Source organism: Microcaecilia unicolor, chromosome 14, assembly GCF_901765095.1.
Source record: "Microcaecilia unicolor chromosome 14, aMicUni1.1, whole genome shotgun sequence".
NCBI lineage: Eukaryota > Metazoa > Chordata > Amphibia > Gymnophiona > Siphonopidae > Microcaecilia > Microcaecilia unicolor.
In genome coordinates this window covers 51,994,077-52,004,803 of record NC_044044.1, presented here as the reverse complement: position 1 = coordinate 52,004,803, position 10,727 = coordinate 51,994,077, and positions in this window count along the sequence as shown.

Below are 10,727 nucleotides of genomic sequence, written 5' to 3'. Positions count from 1 at the left end.
CTTTCGAGGTGTTGCATCGGGCTTCTTTGAAAGATCTGACTCTGAAAGTGTTTTTTCTCATTGCGATCTCTTCAGCACGTTGGGTGTCGGAACTTCAGGCATTGTTATGTTGCGTTCCTTTTCTCTGTTTTTATCCTGACAGGATGATGGTACGCACGGTCCTTTCCTTTCTTCCTAAGGTGGTTTTGACCTTTCACCTTAATCAACCATTGTTTCCTCCCACTTTTCAGTAGGATATGTACCCTCAGGATTTCCCTTCTCTACACTTACTTGATGTCTGCCATGTCCTCCTCAGTTATCTGGAGGTGATCAATGAGTTTCGTCGGTCGGATCATTTGTTCGTGCTTACGTTAGGGCCTTTGAAGGGTTAGTGACAGGATGATGGCAGCAGACTGGAAGGAGGGCAGGTGGGAGTGGAGACCGATTGGAATAGGGTTGGGGAAGAGTTTGGGTTGAAATGTGGGTTGAGGGAGCGAGTTTGGAGAATCAAACTTCATCTTATTTAAAAATATTGCTCTGTGTGTGCCTTAGGAGCTGGACTGGCTACATCTTCGGAGGTGGTCTCTCTTCTTTATTGCCCAGGGCTTTATCTAGCACTGGTCCTGGCTCTTGCATTTGAAGTGTTTTGGTCAATGTAGCCCCTATGTCAAAAATCACAAACATTGCCAGTCTAGTAGGGTGCTATATGAAATCCACCAAACTTTGGTGCCAGGGTCAGGAGAACCAGACCTAACCCTGGTTTTATCAACACGGTGTCCACATCCATGTTATCTCCAGTTTCTCTAAGTAGGAACTCCAAGCCCACATAGGGCACTGGCTCAGCCTACGGAGCCCATTAGCAATCTATATTTAGGACTACCTTTAAAAGGATCGCCCCAAAGAGAACATCCCTTTGTATAATGAGACCTGCAGAGGGCCGGTGTGTAGCTGCACACTCATATCTGCTCAATTAACTGGTCAAAGAAACTGCGTGAGATAAATTTCTTGGTAATTAACAAGGCTGTTAAAACAAAAGAACTCATTACAGTTCTGATTGCTGTTCTGTTTCCTCCTCAAATTTCTGTAGTGCAGTCACACTGCAAAAATATATTTTAAAAAACCCAGGGCTCATTGTAGACTATAATATTGCTCATACAGTCACCCTCATAATTATCTGGAGCTGATAGCAGACATGAGTTTTCGGGTCTCTTCCTCTGCAAAAAACTGTATTTAGCTCCTGAAGACGTATTAATGTTTAATGGCTTTAAGAGCTTCTTCGATAGAACTACCCCCCAGCATTAGGTCTCTAAGGAAATTGAAGGCTACTGCTGAGCTGAATCTTATTAGAATCTCACAGGAGCGTCACAATGATACATGTAAAGCAGGACAATAGCAGACAGCCAAAAAGCAGATCTTCACTTAGAGCCCTGTTACACATCAAACATGACTGTGACACAGACAACTGAAAAATGGATTTTCATTAGAACCCTGCACAGGCATCAAACAGATATACATAAAGCTTGAATAGAGACAGCACGGATAGTAGGACAGCCCTTCTCTGGAGCCCCTGGAAGGCATTATAGCGAATGCTACATACCTGTAGAAGGTATTCTCCGAGGACAGCAGGCTGATTGTTCTCACTGATGGGTGACGTCCACGGCAGCCCCTCCAATCGGAAACTTCACTAGCAAAGTCCTTTGCTAGCCCTCGCGCGCCCGCGCGCACCGCGCATGCGCGGCCGTCTTCCCGCCCGAAACCGGCTCGAGCCGGCCAGTCCAGTATGTAGCAAGACAATACACTTCAAGGGAAGACACAACTCCAAAGGGGAGGCGGGCGGGTTTGTGAGAACAATCAGCCTGCTGTCCTCGGAGAATACCTTCTACAGGTATGTAGCATTCGCTTTCTCCGAGGACAAGCAGGCTGCTTGTTCTCACTGATGGGGTATCCCTAGCCCCCAGGCTCACTCAAAACAACAACATTGGTCAATTGGGCCTCGCAACGGCGAGGACATAACTGAGATTGACCTAAAAAATTTACCAACTAACTGAGAGTGTAGCCTGGAACAGAACAAACAGGGCCCTCGGGGGGTGGAGTTGGATCCTAAAGCCCAAACAGGTTCTGAAGAACTGACTGCCCGAACCGACTGTCACGTCGGGTATCCTGCTGCAGACAGTAATGAGATGTGAATGTGTGGACAGATGACCACGTCGCAGCTTTGCAAATTTCCTCCATGGTGGCTGACTTCAAGTGGGCTACCGACGCTGCCATGGCTCTAACATTATGAGCCGTGACATGACCCTCAAGAGCCAGCCCAGCCTGGGCGTAAGTGAAGGAAATGCAATCTGCTAGCCAATTGGATATGGTGCGTTTCCCTACAGCCACTCCCCTCTTGTTGGGATCAAAAGAAACAAACAATTGGGCGGACTGTCTGTGGGGCTGTGTCCGCTCCAGATAGAAGGCCAATGCTCTCTTGCAGTCCAATGTGTGCAGCTGACGTTCAGCAGGGCAGGAATGAGGACGGGGAAAGAATGTTGGCAAGACAATTGACTGGTTCAGATGGAACTCCGACACAACCTTTGGCAGAAACTTAGGGTGAGTGCGGAGGACTACTCTGTTGTGATGAAATTTGGTGTAAGGGGCCTGGGCTACCAGGGCCTGAAGCTCACTGACTCTACGAGCCGAGGTAACTGCCACCAAGAAAATGACCTTCCAGGTCAAGTACTTCGGATGGCAGGAATTCAGTGGCTCGAAAGGAGGTTTCATCAGCTGGGTGAGAACGACATTGAGATCCCATGACACTGTAGGAGGCTTGACAGGGGGCTTTGACAAAAGCAAACCTCTCATGAAGCGAACAACTAAAGGCTGTCCTGAGATCGGCTTACCTTCCACTTGGTAATGGTATGCACTGATTGCACTAAGGTGAACCCTTACGGAGTTGGTCTTGAGACCAGACTCAGACAAGTGGAGAAGGTATTCAAGCAGGGTCTGTGTAGGACAAGAGCGAGGATCTAGGGCCTTGCTGTCACACCAGACGGCAAACCTCCTCCAATGAAAGAAATAACTTCTCTTAGTGGAGTCTTTCCTGGAAGCAAGCAAGATGCGGGAGACACCCTCTGGCAGACCCAAAGAGGCAAAGTCTACGCCCTCAACATCCAGGCCGTGAGAGCCAGGGACTGGAGGTTGGGATGCAGAAGAGCCCCCTCGTCCTGCGTGATGAGGGTCGGAAAACACTCCAATCTCCACGGTTCTTCGGAGGATAACTCCAGAAGAAGAGGGAACCAGATCTGACGCGGCCAAAAGGGAGCAATCAGAATCATGGTGCCTCGGTCTTGCTTGAGTTTCAACAAAGTCTTCCCCACCAGAGGAATGGGAGGATAAGCATACAGCAGACCTTCCCCCCAATCCAGGAGGAAGGCATCCGACGCCAGCCTGCCGTGGGCCTGAAGCCTGGAACAGAACTGAGGGACCTTGTGGTTCACTTGAGATGCGAAAAGATCCACCAGGGGGGTGCCCCACGCCTGGAAGATCTGTCGCACCACACGGGAATTGAGCGACCACTCGTGAGGTTGCATAATCCTGCTCAACCTGTCGGCCAGACTGTTGTTTACGCCTGCCAGATATGTGGCATGGAGCACCATGCCTTGACGGCGAGCCCAGAACCACATGCTGACGGCTTCCTGACACAGGGGGCGAGATCCGGTGCCCCCCTGCTTGTTGACATAGTACATGGCAACCTGATTGTCTGTCTGAATTTGGATAATTTGATGGGACAGCCGATCTCTGAAAGCCTTCAGAGCGTTCCAGATCGCTCGCAACTCCAGAAGATTGATCTGTAGATCGCTTTCTTGGAGGGACCACCTTCCTTGGGTGTGAAGCCCATCGACATGAGCTCCCCATCCCAGGAGAGACGCATCCGTGGTCAGCACTTTTTGAGGCTGAGGAATTTGGAAGGGACGTCCCAGAGTCAAATTGGAGCAAATCGTCCACCAATACAGGGATTCGAGAAAACTCGTGGACAGGTGGATCACGTCCTCTAGACCCCCGGCGGCCTGATACCACTGGGAGGCTAGGGTCCATTGAGCAGATCTCATGTGAAGGCGGGCCATGGGAGTCACATGAACTGTGGAAGCCATGTGGCCCAGCAATCTCAACATCTGCCGAGCTGTGATCTGCTGGGACGCTCGCACCCGCGAGACGAGGGACAACAAGTTGTTGGCCCTCGCCTCTGGGAGATAGGCGCGAGCCGTCCGAGAATCCAGCAGGGCTCCGATGAATTCGAGTTTCTGCACTGGGAGAAGATGGGACTTTGGGTAATTTATCACAAACCCCAGTAGCTCCAGGAGGCGAATAGTCATCTGCATGGACTGCAGGGCTCCTGCCTCGGATGTGTTCTTCACCAGCCAATCGTCGAGATATGGGAACACGTGCACTCCCAGCCTGCGAAGCGCCGCTGCTACCACAGCTAGGCACTTTGTGAACACCCTGGGCGCAGAGGCGAGCCCAAAGGGTAGCACACAGTACTGGAAGTGGCGTGCGCCCAGCTGAAATCGCAGATACTGTCTGTGAGCTGGCAGTATCGGGATGTGTGTGTAGGCATCCTTCAAGTCCAGAGAGCATAGCCAATCGTTTTGCTGAATCATGGGGAGAAGGGTGCCCAGGGAAAGCATCCTGAACTTTTCTTTTACGAGATATTTGTTCAGGGCCCTTAGGTCTAGGATGGGACGCATCCCCCCTGTTTTCTTTTCCACAAGGAAGTACCTGGAATAGAACCCCAGCCCTTCTTGCCCGGATGGCACGGGCTCGACCGCATGGGCGCTGAGAAGGGCGGAGAGTTCCTCTGCAAGTACCTGCTTGTGCTGGAAGCTGTAGGACTGAGCTCCCGGTGGACAATTTGGAGGTTGAGAGGCCAAATTGAGGGTGTATCCTTGCCGGACTATTTGGAGAACCCACTGATCGGAGGTTATGAGAGGCCACCTTTGGTGAAAAGCTTTCAACCTCCCTCCGACAGGCAGGTCGCCCGGCACTGACACTTGGATGTCGGCTATGCTCTGCTGGAGCCAGTCAAAAGCTCGCCCCTTGCTTTTGCTGGGGAGCCGCGGGGCCTTGCTGATTCGCACGCTGCTGACGAGAGCGAGCGCGCTGGGGCTTAGCCTGGGCCGCAGGCTGTCGGGAAGGAGGATTGTACCTACGCTTGCCAGAAGTATAGGGAACAGTCTTCCTTCCCCCGAAAAATCGTCTACCTGTAGAGGTAGAAGCTGAAGGCTGCCGGCGGGCGAACTTGTCGAATGCGGTGTCCCGCTGGTGGAGAGACTCTACCACCTGCTCGACTTTTTCGCCAAAAATGTTATCCGCACGGCAAGGCAAGTCCGTAATCCGCTGCTGGATTCTATTCTCCAGGTCGGCGGCACGCAGCCATGAGAGCCTGCGCATCACCACACCTTGAGCAGCGGCCCTGGACGCAACATCAAAAGTGTCATAAACTCCTCTGGCCAGGAATTTTCTGCACGCCTTCAGCTGCCTGACCACCTCCTGAAAAGGCTTGGCTTGCTCAGGGGGAAGAGCATCAACCAAGCCCGCCAACTGCCGCACATTATTCCGCATGTGTATGCTCGTGTAGAGCTGGTAAGACTGGATCTTGGACACGAGCATAGAGGAATGGTAGGCCTTCCTCCCAAAGGAGTCTAAGGTTCTAGCGTCCTTGCCCGGGGGCGCCGAAGCATGTTCCCTAGAACTCTTAGCCTTCTTTAGGGCCAAATCCACAACTCCAGAGTCATGAGGCAACTGAGTGCGCATCAGCTCTGGGTCCCCATGGATCCGGTACTGGGACTCGATCTTCTTGGGAATGTGGGGATTAGTTAATGGCTTGGTCCAGTTCGCAAGCAATGTCTTCTTCAGGACATGGTGCAAGGGAACAGTGGACGCTTCCTTAGGTGGAGAAGGATAGTCCAGGAGCTCAAACATTTCAGCCCTGGGCTCGTCCTCCACAACCACCGGGAAGGGGATGGCCGTAGACATCTCCCGGACAAAGGAGGCAAAAGACAGACTCTCGGGAGGAGAAAGCTGTCTCTCAGGAGAGGGAGTGGGATCAGACGGAAGACCCTCAGACTCCTCGTCAGAGAAATATCTGGGATCTTCCTCTTCCTCCCACGAGGCCTCACCCTCGGTGTCAGACACAAGTTCACGGACCTGTGTCTGCAACCTCGCCCTGCTCGACTCCGTGGAACCCCGTCCACGATGGGGGCGTCGAGAGGTAGACTCCCTCGCCCGCATCGGCGAAGCTCCCTCCGCCGACGTAGTCGGGGAGCCTTCCTGGGAGGTGGCCGCGGTCGGTACCGCGTGACGTCGGGGACCTCAACCTGGGCGATGGGCCAGCCGGCGCCACGCTCGACGGTACCGGTGGCGCAAGCACCGCCGGTACCGGAGGGGTAGGGCGCAACAGCTCTCCCAGAATCTCTGGGAGAACGGCCCGGAGGCTCTCGTTTAGAGCGGCTGCAGAGAAAGGCTGAGAGGTCGATGCAGGCGTCGACGTCAGTACCTGTTCCGGGCGTGGAGGCTGTTCCGGGCTGTCCAGAGCGGAGCGCATCGACACCCTCCTGAACAGAGGGTGAGCGGTCCTCTCGGTGCCGATGCCTGCTGGGTGCCGAATCCCTCGGCGACCCAGAGCTCTCGGTGCCGACACGGGGAGGAGACCGGTGTCGATGCTTCTTCGATTTCTTCCGAAGCATGTCACCGGAGCTCCCCGGCACCGACGAGGAGGACGTCGAATCCATCCGTCGCTTCCTCGGGGCCGAGACTGAAGAAGGTCGATCTCGGGGGGGCTGTACCGCAGGAGCCCTCAGGGTAGGCGGAGACCCACCCGAGGGCTCACCGCCACCAGCAGGGGAATGGACAGCCCTCACCTGCACTCCACCCGATGCACCACCGTCCGACGACATCAGCAGACGAGGTCCTGGTACCACCGACGTCGATGCAGCTATCCGATGTCTCGGCGCCGATGCAGAGGCCCGATACCTCGATGCACTCGATGCAGGGGCGGCCGAGGAAGATGGTCTGGACGCTGACGACGTCGATGCACTCGAAGATCCCGGTGCCGATGCCGACGAAGAGCCCGAGAACAACACGTTCCACTGGGCTAGTCTCGCTACCTGAGTCCGTCTTTGAAGCAGGGAACACAGACTGCAGTTCTGAGGGCGGTGCTCGGCCCCCAGACACTGAAGACACGACGAGTGTCGATCAGTGAGCGAGATAACCCGGGCGCACTGGGTGCACTTCTTGAAGCCGCTGGAAGGCTTCGATGTCATGGGCGGAAAAATCACGCCGGCGAAATCAAAAGCCGAAATGGCGAAATTTGAAGCACCAAATTTAGAGGGAGAAAAAATCTCGACCGAGGCCGAAAAGAGGCCTACCCCGACGACGAAAGAAAACTTACCGGGGCAAAAAAGCTGGAAGTACGGGGAGGATTTACACGAAACCCGGCGGGGGGTTTCCGGAGCACTTCCCGACTAGGACAAAGCTTTCCCGAAGGAAAAAAAACACGTTCAAACAAATTGGACGCGCGAGGGTCGACTTTCCGGGGCTCGACACGGCGAAAACACGACCGTACCGAGTGCGGACAAAAGAAGACTGGCCGGCTCGAGCCGGTTTCGGGCGGGAAGACGGCCGCGCATGCGCGGTGCGCGCGGGCGCGCGAGGGCTAGCAAAGGACTTTGCTAGTGAAGTTTCCGATTGGAGGGGCTGCCGTGGACGTCACCCATCAGTGAGAACAAGCAGCCTGCTTGTCCTCGGAGAAACGAATATACACAAAGCATAAATACAGCACAGAAGTGAACTTTATCCCCCAGTGCACAAATATAATGACCACAATGGGGGGGGGGGGGGGGGGGGGGGGGAGTTAGAAATAAAAGATTCAAAATAGCAAGACAGACTAGAAAAGGACAAAGTTCAAAGCTTGAAAAATCAAGCCAGTAGAGCTTTATTATGATATCTACATTGTGTTGAACAAAGAAAAACTATACACAGCTTGTTTTCTGCAAAACTCTGTCAAAGTGTGACCAATTACAACAAAATTTGGGATACTGGGGGAGTGGCAGCATGGTGGACTGAAGGCTGCACTGTGCTTACAGCCAACGATGCACAAAGGGGATCACATGCCAATGAGCTGCATGGATCCTCCTTTGTACATCCTGTTTGCGAGCACAGCTCTGATGCACTGGACCTCCCCAACCCCACACTGATTTTTAAAAATTTACCCTGGTGGTCCAGTGGAATCTGACCACCCCAATCTTTTTTTCAAGAGAACCGTGACCTCCCCCCCTGCAACCCAACCCCTCCCGTGACCCCATGAACCTTTTTTTTTTTAATTTCCATGGTGGTCCAGTACACAGAACCCCTTCCACTGCGTGTGCACCCCCCCCTCCCATACCCGACCCCCCACCCTGCCCCTTTAAAAACAAAGTGGAGGCAGGAGCAACATCTCCTCTGAGGCCCACCCAGAACAAAATGGTAGCGCCCAGGCCCTGCCCATTGCATTCTGGGATGCACTGGGCAAAGCTAAACACCATATAATTAGTTTTTTTTTCCCCTTATATGGTGTTTAGCCCTGCCCAGTACATCCCAGAATGCACTGGGCAGGGTCTGGGCAACGCCATCTTGTTCCAGGCGGGTCTGAGGCAGGAGCCATTGCTCCTGCCTCCACCTTATTGTAACGGTACAGGGAGGGAAGGGGTGCCTGCGCAGGGGAAGGGGTTTGGCCCACTGGACCACCAGGAAAATTTTTTTTTAATGTTCTGGGGTCACAGGGAGGGGGGGAGGTCATGGTCCACTGGACCACCAGGGAAAGTTTAAAAAAGATTGTGGGGTCAGGATCCACTTGACCACTAGGGAAATAAATCAAGATGCAGGGGTGTTGTGGTCCACTGGATCACCAGGGAGATTTTTTTAAAAATTCAAAGAGGGGGGGTGCCGGGAGGTGAGAGGTAGGAAGCACAAGCAGGCAGCCTTTATAGCTTCCTGCTCATGCTTCTCTCCTCTCCAACAGCTCCAGAGCAGCCGTAAAATTTGCTCATTAAATTAGGGCTGCTCTGGAGCTGTGCATCCCCTGGAATACACATTAGACTACGCATGAGCTCATTAGAATACTAATGAGCTCACTGTAATACATTTGCATGGGGTTCTCGGTGGTTGCTAACGGCACATGTTAGAGCCATGAAAATCCCCTTTGTGCATTACTAGCTACATACACGTTTGCTTTACACTGGCTAGAACCAGTCTAAAACAAACATTAATAGCAAGGTAAGTTTTGTGCACCTGGCCCTGACTGGTGAAAGCAGTTCCTTTCTACTTACCGCTTACTATGCCTCATACCAAATGCAAAGGGATAGTGAAAGCCCAGCCGCCACAGGCTTGAACTTCCACCCCAGCGCAACAAACCCTTGAGCGGTACGCAGTACAGCGCCTGCAGAGAGAGATCAGAGGTAATGATCCTGCTTTTGGAGTGGCTGAAGAAGCACCCGCTCCCTTGGGACCAGCCACTTCGTTGTCACCTCTGTTTGTTATGCCTCCACCGTATCCAGTAGAAATCCGGGTTGAGGAGGGGTTTCCTCGAAGGGCAGTAGACGATGAAGAGAGGAACCCTCTGGGAGGTTCCAGACCCGATGTATATCTGCCGAGCTCAGGTAGCTGCAAGAACTGGCTTCCCCTGAGACAGTTACTCTGGATAGTATATGGAAGCTAGCCAAGTATTAACAAGTTGCTGTGGTGAAGCTTGCCCAAGAAACGTTACTTGTGAGTAAGATGGACATTATTGCTACTAATTTGGAACAGAACAAAGAGGAATAGCAAAAATTTGAAGATCAGACAAAGTCAGATATTAAGGGTTTAAAAGGCTCTGTTGCTGCAATTATTAAAGACTAGTAAAAAAAAAGGCCCGTTTCTGAGCAAATGAAACGGGCGCTAGCAAGGTTTTCATCGCCAACACCCCCCCTCCCTCCCTGGCCAACCCCTTCGTTGTTCTGCCATTGCTCCGCCCCCGTCATGATGTTTGAGGTGAGGGCGGGGCCCGGAGCGATGTCCCACCCCCCCTGCCTCCCTCCCTGCCAACCCCTTCGTTGTTCTGCCATAGCTCCGCTCTCGAGGGCGGGGCCCGAAGCGATTTTGGTGGCTTCAGCACCACAAACTTTCGAATCTTTTTGAAGAAAGTCAGGGCTTGGCTTCACTGACGTCAGTGTCCTCAGAACGTTGAGGGTGAGTTTTATTATAGTAGATTAACCAGAGATTGCAACAGTTTGAGAACTTTAATAGAAGATTAAATCTTTGTGTGCTGAACTTTCCTAGAGTGGTTCAAATGCCCCCTATTGATTTCTTTAAGAAATATCTGCTGGAAATTTTGAAATTTTCCCCAACAAACTATTCCTTCTTTAAACAAAGTGTACTATCTGCCGATAACTTAAAAAAATAAAAATACAGTGGAAAAGACAACTGTAGAAGGTCGGACTCAGCTTGGAATGGAAGATTTGCAAAACTGGTCAGCTATTCTGGAAGATTCTTTGTCTGACGTAGTGGATCAAACAACACTCCTAGTCTCTTTTGTATTCGAGACTTGAACTCAGTTATGAGGCTGTTTTTCTAGAAATTCACAACATTTATTTTGTGGCCAGAAGGTGCGGTTGTAAGCTGAGACTGCTAAAACTACACAAGGTTGGAGAAAACTGTTCCAGGCTATGAGAGCTGAAGCACGCTCTTTAGCAGCA